Source organism: Gossypium arboreum, chromosome 3, assembly GCF_025698485.1.
Source record: "Gossypium arboreum isolate Shixiya-1 chromosome 3, ASM2569848v2, whole genome shotgun sequence".
Taxonomy (NCBI): domain Eukaryota; kingdom Viridiplantae; phylum Streptophyta; class Magnoliopsida; order Malvales; family Malvaceae; genus Gossypium; species Gossypium arboreum.
The window spans coordinates 23,206,130-23,222,177 of NC_069072.1; the positions used below are offsets into that span (position 1 = coordinate 23,206,130).

General features: G+C 35.3%; 2 non-coding genes across 2 annotated transcripts; both read right to left on the reverse strand.

Moving 5' to 3' along the window:
• Nucleotides 1-1,954: 1,954 nt before the first annotated feature.
• Nucleotides 1,955-2,059, reverse strand: LOC128290754 (small nucleolar RNA R71). The gene has a single exon (XR_008280541.1). It is a non-coding gene; the product is annotated as a small nucleolar RNA R71 (small nucleolar RNA).
• Nucleotides 2,060-12,966: 10,907 nt separating this feature from the next.
• On the reverse strand, nucleotides 12,967-13,073 carry LOC128291271 (small nucleolar RNA R71). Its single transcript, XR_008281047.1, has one exon. It is a non-coding gene; the product is annotated as a small nucleolar RNA R71 (small nucleolar RNA).
• Between the last annotated feature and the right edge of the window lie 2,975 nt (nucleotides 13,074-16,048).

Genomic DNA, 16,048 nt, shown 5'->3' on the forward strand with positions numbered 1-16,048 from the left:
TTTAAAATTGGTTAATAATTATTCAAATGGGCTAGACTTAGGACGTGTTTTCAAAATGATACTTGTTTTCAAAATATCTCAAAGACCACGATTAATCGATTTATCAAAGACGCCCACTTAAACAAATTTAAACTCGATATAACAAAGTGTGGCTATGGTTGTGGGCATGTCAGGATTGGATCCAATTAAAGAGCTTGGTACTTAAGTAGCCTTCATGGCTCACCTCCTCTCTCGGATACCTACCGGTGCCCAATTTCTATACACTTTGTTAACTCAACAAAATATATGGTTTTAAAACACTAAAACGGAACGTGGGTTTTCAACTCCAATATGGCACGTCAGATTCGGTCATAACGTCTAGGCTGGGTTTGGGGTGTTACAGAGCTATTGGAATAAAATGAGAAATTGAATTGAGAATTGAAATTGAGATATGAGATTGAAAACATGAACCAAAAGGTTCATGAAATGAGTGAAGTTCAAATGGATGATGATTGATGTTAGAATGAATTAAAATGGTATATTGTTAAGAAGTAAAGTGTGAAAACAAGTGAATTGTGAATATATTGTATAGAATTTATACGGTAAGTAAATGAAAAGAATTGAACAAATATGTTATTGTGTTTGTTATATGACTTGTATAGAATTTATATGGTAAGTAATTGAAATTTTATCTATAAAACAAATAAATGAATACTTATAATTGTTATTGTGATTTTAAGTTTAATTGTTATATTATTAAGTGTTCGGATTATGGAAATACCATCGAGTATACCATACTCAACAGACGGTTTGTTTCGTCATGCAGTCTAGTAAAGATAGAACGTTGAATCAGCATCCCAGTTCGATCCCGAATTCATTAAGGTAAAGTGTGTTAACTATTGGTAATGGCATGTACCTAGGATGTTTTATGAGAGTAATTTAGGTTGTAGATGTACTCATGAAATGAGTAAATTATGGTTGGCAACGGTATGTAGTATGAATTTTGAAATTTACTAAAAATTCGTAGTGATTCTAAATTAGTCCCGAATTGAATTTACTATTCATATTGGACCGCGAGGGCCCATTAAAGGGACGACATCTTAAAACTAGGATGTGTGTAACTATTTATTTTAATTAATGACCGAAATTGGATTGTACTGACTGGTAATGTCTCATAACCCTGTTTCGATGACGGTATAGGGTTAGGGGGCGTTACACTTACCTTAGTCAGATTTTTATTTAGTTTACAACTGCAATCAATTTTTTGGCGCTGTTGTCGGGGACTAAAATATTAGGAAAACTTTATTTCTATTAATTTAGCCATTTTTTTATTTTTATTTTCATATTTTTGTTTTTAATTTAATTTTTTCATTTTAATTTTTTGTTTGTTTGATTCAGATAGATTCTTTTGGTTTATGACTATAGGAAACTCATTGGAACTGTCAATTTATAATAGTGAGATCAAAAAAATTGCTCATAGAAATCGGAGAGAAGTTCAAGAAGCAAGAGAAGATCAACATATTTTAGTAGACGATCAAGAGCAAAAGGATATTACTGTGGACATGGAAAATAATCAAAATAATCAACAACCTCTTAAACATCTTGCTCCTCGAACTATGTATGATTATGCTAAGCTACTCTAATTAGGGCTGAACCAAGTATTGTCAGACCAACAATTGCTGCAAATAATTTTGAGATCAAGCCGATTACAATTCAAATGGTTCAGCAATATGTTTAATTTGACGGGCTGCAAATTGAAGATCTGAGTGCTCATTTGGCTAACTTTCTAGAGCTCTACGGCACATTCAAGATTAACGGCGTTACTAATAATTCCATTTGCTTATGGTTGTTCCCATTCTCTTTGAGGAGCAAGGAAAAATAGTGGTTGAATTCACTTCCACAGGGTCCTATCATTACTTGGGCGCAAATGATTGAAAATTTTTTGTTGAAGTATTTTCCACCGGCTAAAACTGCTAAGTTAAGGAACGACATCTCTTCCTTTACTCAAATTGAGTTGGACATTGTATGATGCACAGAAGAGATTTCAGGATATGTTGAGAAGGTGCCCTCATCATGAGTTACCTTTGTGGTTACAAGTTCAAACCTTTTATAATGGTTTGAATCCCTCGACTAGATAGATGAGTAATGTAGTAGCTGACAGAATCTTGAATAATAAGACACCTGAGGAAGCGCAAGAACTTATTGAGGAGATAACATTGAATAAGTATCAGTGTCAAGTCATAAGGACAAAACTGATCAAGGCAACCGGTGTTTTTAATATGGAAGCAGTTGCTATGTTGGCATGTCAGGTAGAAGCATTGAATAAAAAAATTGATGGTTTGAGTTGCAATAATACGATGAATCCAGTAATGCAATGTGATGCAACTGGAGCAGGGATGATCAATCCAGAATGTTTTCCCTTCGATTCTAACATGGAGCATGAGCAAGTCAACTTTATGGGTAATAATTCTAGATCGCAAAATAACCCTTATATGGATGTAGTTGTTATGTTGGCAAGTCAGGTAAAGGTACTAAAGAAAAAAATTGATGGTTTGAGTTGCAATAATACGATGAATCCAATAATGCAATGTGATGCAACTGGAGCGGGGATGATCAATCCCGAAGGTTTACCCTTCAGTTCTAACATGGAGTATGAACAAGTCAACTTTATGGATAATAATTCTAGACCTCAAAATAACCCCTATAGCAATAACTATAATCTAGGATGTAGGAATCATCCAAATTTCTCTTGGAGTGGTCAAGGAAATCAAAGGTCGCAACCCCTTTCAGGTTTTCAACAACCTTATCAACAAGAAAAGAAACTAAACCTGAAGAAGATGTTAGCTAAATTTATTTGGGTGTCCAAAACTCAATTTTAGCACACTGAGACAACTTTGAAAAATCAAAAAGTATTGATTTAAGGGCTTGAAAATTAGATTGGATAGCTTGCTAAATTAGTTTCAGAGAGACAATAAGTTATCTTACCTAGAAACACTGAAACTAATCCAACAGAGCAAGTTCGTGCAATCATTGTTCGAAGCGTGGAAGGGTTAGTCGAGCTTGAACAACAGTCGAAATTAGAAACTGTTGTGAAAAATGATGAGGTTGAAGAAGGCAAGAAAGAGCATAAGATGGTGGTCAGAGAATACAAACCTTGAATTTCATATCCAATAGCATTGAAGAAAGACCACATAAAATAACAATATGGTAAATTTTTTGAGCTCTTAAAAAAATTGCATATTAACTTACCTTTTGTTGAAGCCCTTTCGCAGATACCAAAGTATGCAAAATTCTTAAATGAGCTGATAATGAATAAAAGGAAGTTAGACAACTTGTCAACTGTAGAGCTTAATGAGGATTGTTCGATCATTCTCCAAAACAAACTACCTAACAAGTTTAAAGATCTAGGGAGTTTTACTATTCCTTGTCTTATTGGTAGTTTAAATGTTGAAAAAGCATTGGCTGATTTGGAGGCTAGTATAAATGTTATGCCTTATAGAATGTTCAAATAACTTGGTCTTGGGGAACCCAAACCCACTAGGATAAGTATCCAATTAGCTAATAGATATATTAGGTATCTTCGGGGTATTATTGAGGTTGTACTTGTGAAAGTGGAAAAATTTATATTCCCTATTGATTTTGTTGTACTGGACATGGATGAGGATATTGACGTTCCAATGATATTATGTCCACCCTTTTTAGCCACTACTAGAGCTGTTATTGATGTGGGTAATGGTAAACTTGTGCTAAATGTAGGTGATGAAAATGTTATTCTTCAAGCACGTGATTTTGTTAAAGTCCCTAGTAAGGAAGGTTATGCTAATTATTCTACTAAAGTTAGTAATCATGTGACTCAACGTTCTTTTGCAGGAAATCACTCATGAAATTGTGTTGGAACCGTATCATATTCAAAGTTATAGAACTCGAGGGACAAATGAAAAGCGAATGGTGCAGCTTGACGAACTAGATGAACGACGAATGAAGGTTGATGAGAAACTGAGAAAGTGTAAAGAAGTAACAAAGCAATGCCATGATATGAGTGAAAAGGGAATAGACCAATTCAAAGTTGGGGACAAAGTGTTGTTAGACAAATCATATCCATGAATTTTTCCTTTAGAGTTTAAGTCAAGAGGGTCTGACTCATGTGTGGTAAAAACCATTTTTCCATACAGTATAATTGAGGTAACAGATCCTGAATACGACACATTCAAGGTAAACAGCTATCATCTCAAATTTTATTATTGTGGTAATACTAATAATGAGATAGAGGAGTTTTGACTTTAAGATCTGCTTTAACCGTTTGGGCAAAAGCGAAAGTAGAGCTTAGGCTCTAAATAAGCGCTTCTCGAGAGGTAACCTGAGCATTTTTATTTCATTTACTTTTAGTTTATTTATTTTACTTAAAAAAAGAAAAAATAAAAAAAGGGCCACACAACTTGGGGTGGTCCACACGGCCTGGGCACACGGCGTGTCTTAGACCATGTGCATATTAGAGCTAATTTATTTTAATTTTCTTTCGACACACATGACATCAATTAGTTACACAGCCTGAAGACATGGCCATGTAGGACACACGGCTCGGCACAAGAGTGTGTAATGGACTATGTGACCTACATGGCCTTACACACAGGCATGGGAGAAGTGAAGGATAATCGCACACGGTCTGGACACACGGGCATGTCCATGGCCGTGTGGAAACTTGGTTTATTTTATTTTAATTTTTAAATTTCACACGGGTTAGAAGTGCACACACACGCATGGGACACTACTATGTGGCCCAACACAGGCCTATACACGATCGTGTCTCCTTAAAACAATTTGAAACCCTAATTTTTCCCTTTCCCTTCTCCTCACAACATTGCAGCCGAGTCCCCCTTCCCTCCCTTTCAATCTACTTCCACTAAGCCCCAACCCTAGCTGCAGACACACCCATGACCACTTCCACCATGCAACGAACCCTTCCCTCGTCCCTTCGTGCCTCATCATTATAGACCTTTCCCTCCCTTCCACTGTTCATTGACCCTTTTTCCCCAACGTCTCCCCTAGCCTCGATTGAACCTTTCTCTTCCCTTTTTCCTATTTAACTCGGCCTCCGTCCTCATAGCCACTATTTCCCCTACCCTTTTCACTCTCAACTACCCTAGTCGAAGTCCCCTTCACAGCTAAACACGATCTCGCCAGCCTATTCACTCGCACTGTCCACCGCGCACTGTCGACCATCACCTGCGCCCCACCATTGCCGCTGTTAACCACCCTTACCACTGTTTTGTCCCTCCCTAGCCTTATCTTTATTTTATTTTATTTTTCTATTTCTATTTCTTGTTTTTTTATCATTAACTTTTTTTATTAGTGTTGTTACTGTTTTTATTAGTGTTGTTATTCTCATTATTAGGTTTATTATTAGTATTATTAGTATAGTTGTGTTATATTAATGTTAACTTTATCTTTATTAGGTGTAGTTATATTTTTATTATTCGTATTATTCTTATTGTTTTTCATTTGTTACATGTATGCTAAATTATTATTAGATTTATTGATAGGTGTTTTAGTCTAGATTTTAGTTTAGATTCAGTGTTTGTTATGTGGTTTATTGGACTAGGACCTTTGTGTTAATTCATACATTTGATTCATTTTATGTTCATATTTGATTTTAATATTTTATTTCAAATACATTATGACTAAAACTCATGGTAAATCTAAGGTCACTATCCCCACCTTGAAAAAACAAGAGACACCAGGTGCGACATCGCCTTCAAGCCCCACCTCCATCGCGAGACATCCATGTCACCAATTTCCTCAGGGTCAACACGAGGACCAGTATCAGCACCTACAACAATAACCCTTGGGATTGGGTCATTTTAATGACTAGGAGGCCTTACAAGATATACATTTGGCTGACAGAGTGCGAGCACTGATCACAACAACTCTGTGGGACCAATTTTCTCTATTGTCGAGCCTACCTACTCGGAGCTGACATTGGAGTTTTGTTTGACATTTTTTCTACAACATGCTATGTCATGATACAATGAGTCACGCATTGTTTCTTTCTGACTAGGTGGTATGACGCGTTATCTGAGTGTCCCAGATTTTGAACCCGTCATTGGACTTTATTCTGAGGTGTTTATAAGTACTCTAAAGTTTCCCACATTATCTCGGCGCATCCATCATTTAGTGCCTCTCTATTGGTCTGAGATAGCTGAGATAGTGACGTTGTACAACCCGAGCCAACTGAAGGCCAGCTGTCTACCTCTGGCCCTTCGTTATATCCATGACCTTCTAGCACACACATTAACCGATCGTAGGGAGAGCAGTGGCGTTGTTGGTATGACTGATGCGTATTTCTTGTGGTGTATGTCATACGACACCCCATCGATGTTGCTTACTTTGTGGCCCTCTTTTTGTCGCTACCAATCTGACCGAAGTAGGAATGGTCAATCTATTTGGGCCCTTTTATGACTCGATTGGAGAGATATTTTGGATTGCTTGACACTCTGGAGCAGACTTCCTCATTCACATTTGTTCGACAAATGATCCGGCAGGGATTATCTATTATAAGTCATATGAGGATGATTGAATACTTACACGAAGTTGATCCCCGACGATTCACCCTATCTCATTCGAATCCTTAAGATGAGCACGAGCTTTCAGATGATGATCTTCCTCAACACAAGGACCCAATTCACTCCTCTCCTCCTCCGAGTCACCCTACTACTGCGCATTCTATGTTGCACGATGATATCTCTGAGCGTTTTAACCACTTTGAGTAGCGATACTTTGATCAGATTGACCTTTTCCAATGACGTCATTCAGAGTGGATTGATCACATGGAGGCATATCTGCAGCAGATATGCCAACATTTACATATCTCTCCTCCCGATCATCGCCTTGTGATCCCGACACCTTACACGATGCCGATCATTGACCTGATTTTGTTTTCTTTTTTTTTTCAGCTGTACTTTTATTTTTATTGTTAGTTTTTATTTTATTTTATCTGAGAGACGTCTTTGTTTTATTTTATTTTTATTCTAAACTTTATTTTTATTATTTTGTTGGTTGTTTTTTCTAATTTATTTTCTCTTTATCTTATTTAATTTTGTCTCTTTTCTTATTATTTTGCTCGTAAACATGTACTTCTTATAGAACCACCAACGATTTTGGTTTTCAATAATCTGGCAAATTCATCCAAATTCAAGGAAATTTCAGTTCTCTCGCTCCCGTATGATATTGTGTTTATTCTGTGATTATAATTGTTTGTACATTAAGGGCAATGTACATATTAAGTGTGGGGAGCTTGTTTATATGTTTATGAGATAAAATCTCTGAATTGTTGTTTGTTTTCAAGTAATTTTCTCACGCCTACCATTACAGTTATCTTTTTTAATTTGGAGTTTTTATTGATTTTGTTTTGGTATAATTTGTGGATTTATCTGTGTTGTTTGATTTATACTTTAAGATATGAGAGAGTCAAGCATGATAAGTTATTTTCCAGAAAATATTATTTTAGGTTATCTTCCTAAATTGAAGCATTATCTAGAAATTTAAATTTGCAAGTTTGACATCAAAACCATGATTTTTTGTAAGTTTTTGAGCCTATAGAGTATATATATATTTATGCTCATTTTATTTTTGATTGTGAGTATGTCGACTTGATTTTTTATTCTAGAACTTGCTTTAGTTATACATGTCGAGACCACATTAGTGATTTGGTATATTAAGATGATAGAGACACTTAGGATTTAACCCATTTAACCTTTAAACAACTTACTCATTGAATTAACCTCTAGTAAACCCTGTTGGTCCTAACACATTTTTTTTCTAACCCGTTAATGTTAACCCTAACCCAAATTACTGTTGTAAATTATCCTTTTATTACTCCCTTTTTGTCAAGATTTGATTTGGTTAGTTCCCTAACTATGTTTCATCATTGTATTACTGAATTCTATTCTTGTTCTAAAAAAAGAAGAAAGAACAAGAAAGAAAAAAAAAGAAAGGAAAAAAATTGATTGAGCTTGAATTGTTAGTTTCATATTCTGTTGAAAAGCTTGTTTTCATTATTTATTTCTTCTTGATGTGAAATCTATTGAGCAATTGATTTCTTTTCTAGTTTGGCAACTTATCAACTCAATTCTCAATTTTAACCAATTTTTCTGGCCTTTTCCATACCCTTAAACTAAGCCCCTTTACAACCTTGTAAAGACCTCTTGATTGGTGTGTAATTTCATTTTATAGTGATGGAGACTTGATTTTCAATCAAGCATATGGTAATAACATTTTCCGTTTGACTGTTGAGTGTACATTATTTAAACCTTAAATATTTTGAGTGCTTTGAGTGCTTTCAGTGAATCCTTAGTGAGGATGTTAATTCTAGTTGAGTTTGAATTTCAGGTAATCGTTGAAATAGGGGAGATGCTTATGTTTTGTGCTTTAAAATTTTTGGCTTGGAGTGTTTATGCTTTTTAGTGTAATTTTAGTGTGAATTTCTAGTGCATAATTATCTATGGATTGTCCTAAGGCATTATCGATGAAAACAATGAATTAAGGGAAGTTAACTTGAATTTGGGTTTTTGCTTGAGGACAAGCAAATGCTCAATTGTGGGGATATTTGATAAATGCTAAAAGTAACATATTTTCATCTCATTCTTAATACGTTTTGGATGATTATTCAATGTAAATTGTGAATTTATGCTCCTAATCCCTTAAATTCATGTTTCTATACTTAGGAGAACATTTGGGAGCAAAAAGAGTGAAAAACGAGCAAAAACAGAAAAATCGAAGCAAGGTATAAGGTCACACTAGCTGGATCATTCCACACAGCCTGGAGACACAGTTGTGTTAGCCACATGAGCTACCACATGGCCATGTGGAAGGCGTATCGATTTCGTGAACTGGTACTCTGAACAATGAAAAACATAAATTTTAGGTTTTTCGGGCATTCTAAGACCTATATATCACAAAAATAATAAGGAATGAGTGAGCTGTCATAGAATATTCAAGAAAACAACTCAAAAAACACCATTAAAGTCGATTCTGAAGTAGATCTCCGTCAAGATTGAAGACTTCCAGTTTATTTCCTAGGAGATTATCATGAGTTTCTTTATTTCTTTCAGTTATACTATGTTTTGGATGTTTTTATTATAAGCATGAAGTGATTTTCTAAATACCTAGAGGAGATGAACCCTATGATTGATACTATCATTTGATTGTTTATTTTATGCAATAAATACTTAGATCTTATTCTATGTTATGTGTGTTTAATTCTTGGTTTGAAATTTTTTGTAACACCCCTAACTCGTATCCTATGCCGAGAAAGGGTACGAGGCATTACCAGACTTAAACACATGCATACAAATATTTTCGGGTCATAACATTCCGCTCAAATTTAAAACTTTCAAAATTCCTTTTAACGTCTCTAATATGGACCTACGAGGCCTAAAACACGCTTTGGAAACAGTTCTCGCATAAACCGAACACTTTAGAAAACTTTGAAAAATTTCAATGCAAACGGGGGCATTTTTTTTCTCAATTCGAACCTACAAGGGTTTTCACACGGCCTGGCACACGCTCGTGTCCATGGCCCGTGTCCCTCACACAGCCATGACACGCCCGTGTCTCAACCTATGTATTAAAACATTGACATTTTGTTTCTAATGTCATCAACCATTTAGGGGTACATAACCAAGGCACATGCCCGTGTGCTAGGCCGTGTTGTGAATTTAATGTCGCATTTAAGATGCAGACTTTACACGGCCTGGGCACATGCCCATGTACTATGGCCGTATCCTCTACATAGTTGAGACACACGGTCGTGTCTCCGCCCGTGTGGTTACTACTGGGCATTCTGTTTTGCCCAATTTTGGTGCAGGGAACACACGGCCTGACTACACGCCCATGGGGCAGACCATGTGTCATACATAGCCTAAACATATGTCCATGTGTCTGCCCATGTGGACAAAAACAAGGCTATCTACCAAGCCTTTTAGCCACCCTTACTTGCACTAACCTACACCACATCAAGCATCTTCAATCCAAGCATAAACACATAACCAAAACAGCCACAACCAAACATCCACACATCGATTCTCAACTATCTTCTATCACATACGACATCTTCTACTTATCAATACAAACCATGCAATAATCACATCCATGGAAATCCTCATCAAATGCATTTAGCAATAATAAATATTTGCCATCATCTATGGCCTTATAAAAAATGAATCAACCTTCATGACAAGCCAACATATTTGGCTAAAATAATATGACACTTAGAAAAAGTCCAAGTCCTTATACATGCCATACTCAAAATGATAAATCTAACTATGCCAAATATTCTGATTGATAGTGTGATCGAGCCTCTGACGTCTTTTGATCCCCGAGTTAGCTTGGCGATGAGAAAAGGAAAAGGAGTAAGCTTAAAGCTTAGTAAGTTGCATATAAATAAGTAACAACATCAACCATACATCTTTAAACACATAGCATATTATAAACCAGCAAAACATTCTTGATTTAACAATGGTATATTTACTACATATTTACACATCACAAGTATAAGCCAAAGATTTTAAGATCGTCCCAAAAATAATTCTCATAGATAGAACTTACTCAATTTCATCCTTACCATTAAGGCATCATAACTAAGCTCATATCTCATGAGTTTCGAGTAAGAACCTGTACCACTCACAACATGATTATATTCTTTCATATGTATATCACAAGTTTAAAATAACCCGTGGAACCATTTGGAATACTAAAGGATACCCGATAAGCCTCACACAATAAGGTAAATTGCCGATGCCATATCCCAGATATTTTAACACCCCTCACCCGTATTCGACTCCGAGACAGGGTTTGAGGCATTACCAGACTTAAACATTCACAAACATACAAAACTGGGTCACCAAATTTCGCCCAAAATTAAAACTTTTCAAACATGATAAACCGTAATTTATACATATTTTTACCCCATGCTTAACGTATTTATGGATGGTTTCTCCTTAGAATTGGTGAATTCGATGCTCCTAATCCTTTAATTTCATGTTTTATACTTAGGTGAGCATGGGAGAATAAAAAGAGCGAGAAACGGGTCAAAAACGGAGAAAATGGACCCATATGGGAAAACAACACGGCCTAGACTTCCTCACATGGCCGTGTCCCTTTGGCAAGGGCAAAGCACGATTTACACGGGCAGATCACACGCTCGTGCCCATTTAACAGCCCTGACCACAGCCTTAAGCAATCGCACACGGGCGTGTCCCTACCGAGCCCAAGTTGAGTCCAATTTGGAAAAGGCCAATTTTGAGGGTTCTTAGGCATTCTAAAGCCTATAAATACACCTTAGAGGAGGAGGAAAAAGGGGGCCACAGAGGAGGAAGTAGGGAACTGCTCAAGGAAAGCCGATTGATCCATCTCAGAAGCCGAATTCATTATCAAGACTGAAGATCTCCTCTCAATTTCCCTTCAAGAGTTTTGGGTTTTTCTTTATGTTTTGTATTCATTATTCTTATGAGATGTTTACCTTTTTAGTTATGAACTAAAACTGCTAAATACCTAAGGGAAATGAAACCTAAGACAGATCTTATTATTATTATCTGAATTGTATGATAAATATTTGACTTGTTCTCAATTATGTGTTCTTAATTCTTGTTTTGATATTCCATGATATAGATTCAAGTTAAGCTCTTATTCAAGGGAGGAATAGACCCTGTCTAAGAGTATATTTGTCATAATTAAGCGGATTTTGTTGCACACCTAGAGATAGGGTGATAAGATTTTGCTGGATTAGGGTGAAACCTAATAAGGGTGTCCATAGATCGAGTTAATTCAACCTTAGGGAGTTAATTAGAAAGAGATTTCAATTATTCAACCTAGGGTTTGACGTTGTTAGTCTCGAGAGGGATAATAATATAACTTAGGGATTTCTACAGATCAAGTCAAATGAATAAATCATTCGATTCAGAGTCAAATAACAAGTGAAGTCTAGGTGGATTTTTCCTTAGGTATTGTCTTAACTCAATCGTTTTTCCAAAAGTAATTCCCCAATTCTATTTTCTGTGAATTCTTAGTTTAGTTAATTAGTTAGTTAAAACAAACCCCATTATTCTCAGGCTAGATAATAAAAAGACAGTCATTACTAGTACTTTTAGTTCCTTTGGGTTCGACAAACCGGTCTTGCTAAAGCTATACTACTGTTCGATAGGAACACTTGCCTTCATCGTGATAATAGTTAGTTTCAAGAACGATTCATTATAAACATTTAAAACCTGTCAAGAATATCACGTATCAAGTTTTTGCACTGTTTCTGGGGAACTAAGATATTAGGAACACTCGATTTTTATTACTTTAGCCATTTACTTTTAGTGCAATTTAAATTTTATTCTAACTTTTATTACAAATTCTTCTTTTTCCCTTTTTTTGGAAAGTTTTTATAGTTTATGACTAGAAGAAACCCGTTAGGACCATTACTTTTTGACAGTGAAATCAATCGCACAGTTTGCAAAAACCAAAGAGAAATAAGGCGAAGCTTAAGATACACAGAGAATGAGCAAGAGGACGATACTTCAACCACAACCGGGGAGATGGCTGAAAACCAAGAAAATCCGCTACCTCCTGCAATTGCTGTTAATCAAAATCCTGCTCCGCGCACTATGTATGATTATGCTAAACCTAATTTAATAGGAACTGAGTCAAGTATAGTTAGACCTACTATTATTGCAAATAATTTTGAACTGAAACCTAACACAATTCAAATGATACAACAGTTTGTTCAGTTTGATGGTTTGCAGGACAAGGATCTCAATGCTCACTTCGTAAATTTCCTTTAAAATTAATGGCGTTTTTTATGACGCCATTCACCTTCGGTTGTTTCCCTTTTTGTTAAGGAATAAGGCTAAACAATGGCTGAACTCGTTACCACGAGGGTCAATCACTACTTGGGAACAAATGACTGAAAATTTTTTATTAAAATATTTTCCACCAGCTAAAACAACCAAATTACGTAATGATATCTCTTCTTTTGTGTAGATGGATTTAGAAACACTCTACGATGCATGGGAGAGATACAAGGACCTTTTGAGAAGGTGCCCTCACCATGGGTTACCACTCTGGCTATAGGTTCAAACTTTCCATAATGGCCTGAATCCTTCGACTCGGCAAATGATTGATGCAGCCGCTGGAGGAACTATCAATAATAAGACACCTGAGGCGGCTTACAAATTTATAGAGGAGATGTCACTGAATAACTATCAGTGGCAAGTCATGAGGACAAAGCCAATGAAAACAGCCAGTGTTTATAACGTCGATTCGGTCACCATGCTCTCTAATCAGGTAGAACTCTTGAATTAGAAAATTGATGGTTTTCTTAGTTCTTCACAGGTTCACCCAGTAATGCAGTGTGAAACAAATAGAGGTGGATCAAGCAATTCAGAATACTCACCTTATGCCACAACATGGAAAACGAACAGTTAAATTACATGGGTAATAATCCTCGATCTCAAAACAATCCTTATAGCAATACTTCCAACGCAGGTTGGAGGAATCACCCAAATTTTTCATGAGGAGGCCAAGGAAATCAGAAACCACCACTGTAACACCCCTTACCCGTATTCAAGGCTGGAATAGAGTACGAGACATTACCAGACTTAACAATACACATAGACAAAAACCGGGCCATAAAATTTCATTTAATTCAAAACTTTTCGAACACATGCATAACAAACAAAGCTAACTATATCATCACATCAAAACATAGGACATGGCACGATTAATTAAACTTATAAACCATAATGGATAAGGATCACATCTCATGATTTTATACGATAACTCAATGCAAACTGATACTTACGGTCAAAATCATAATAAAAATACATATCACAAACCAACTTCCTATACATGCCACTCACTTGATATTTCTAATATTTGAATTAATTTTCCCAAAAATGATAGTTTGATAGTGTGATTTTACCTCCGACGATCTCCAACCCCGAGCCGACCTGCCAATACTAAAGAAATGGAGAGGATGGGTAAGCTTTATGCTTAGTAAGTTCATATGAAAATAATAAGCAATTACTATCATGCTTTTCAAGATAAAACACTATAATTGTACAATTACACATATTCAGGATAGGCTGTTTTCTGGAGTCCCAGTGTAAAAAAAAATCATATCTCAAGTTAAAAAACTTGAAATCCAGTTCTGTAAATTTTATATGAAACTAGACTCATATGTCTACTTAATAATTGTTTTCTAGAATTTTTTGTTGGGCCATTTAGTACAGTTTATTAGTTAAAGTCTCCCCTATTTCAGGGTATGACTACTCTGACCCCTGTGCACTACAAACCAAATTTCTCCTTGTACAGAATTCCAACAACCATGTTGTTTGTTTCCCTTAAAATTAGATTCAATAAGGAATCTATTCATGTAAGGTATGACTCTCAATAAGTTTTTTAAAATTTATGGTGAATTTATAAAGTCAGAACAAGGGATCTCAAATTCATTCAGACCCTGTTTCACAAGAATTCAAATATCACACAATATAGAATTCTTTTTCTTCCTCTGTTTCTTTCATTTGAAAATAGACTCATTAATATTTATTTCCATAAATTTTTTTAAATTTAATTCAACTTACACAATTTTTGGTGAATTTTCAAAGTCACGCACTGCTGCTGTCTAATACTGTTTTACTACTAAAGTTCACTTTTACACAATTTCACTTAATCCATTCCATTTTACCAAGGTTCGTTCAAATATTGAGCATATTGCTCATAAATTCAAATAAACATATACTTGCACTTGTTCATCACATAATCACTTTCACATGTATTTTCATTTAATCGATTTCCCGTTGAACTCATCGGAATAATAACAGATACACAATTGCCTGCACATTTTCCCATTTCCACACTTGTAGCCGAAACTATCTGGTATGCATAGTAGCCTGCACTTAGTACTACACATGCGACCAACAGTCTGGTACACGTAGTAGCTTGCACTTAGTACTACACACGTGACCTCACCATTTAATACACGTAGTAGCCTGCACTTAGTACTACACACATGATGACAGTTTTCGGGTACGCATAGTAGCCTGCACTTAGTACTACACATGCGACCTCACAATAGATCATTCGTATCATTTTTATTCTGAAGGTTCAATCGGGAAATTCCTCATTTTTCAACATTTTACTAAATTGTTCGTAATCAATTTAAATTCATAATTTACATCAAATAACCATTTGACAGGCAACTACATTTCATATGATATCAAAATATAATAACATAAAAAGAATCGATAGATTATTTATGTACGAATTTACTCGAAGTGTCAATCTCACTATCCATAGTACCAATTGTCCATTCATAGTATAATAAGACACAACTCAAATATCAAATCAACTTTTAAGAATTTACATAACATATATCACATATTTCATATATCACTTGTCATGTATCTTCATTTTCTTGCATTTCATGTAACATTCTTTCATGTCATATTTCCACATCATAAACACCATTCCATAAACTTTTCCAATATATTAAATCATAAAATATATGAAATAATAGTAAGAAATATAATTCAAACATAACATTGCATTATTATTATCATACGAACTTACCTCGATCTAGAAACAACAATTTACCATTTTAGTCCATAACCTTGTATTTTCCCGATTTAAGCCCGAATCTCGATTTCCTTCATCTATAATATCACATTTAGCCTAATAATTAGTCACACTATTCATACAGGTCTAAAAATCATATTTTTAAAAATTTTCATTTTGACCCCTAAACTTTTGCATATTTGCACTTTTTCCCCAAGGTTCGGAAATTAAACTTAATCCTATTTTCTTATGTTTTATGACATGCTGATAATTGTTTCCTTCTATGGCACTATCAAATTCTCACTCTAACATGTACTTATGACTATTAGGTATTTTTACCGATTAAGCCCTTTTGCTCGTTTTCACTTAAAACCGAGTAGCACAAGTTGTCTAACATAATTTAAAACCTCATATTCTATCATAAAACACCAAAATACACAAATTTCACCTATGGGTATTTTTCCAAATATGAACC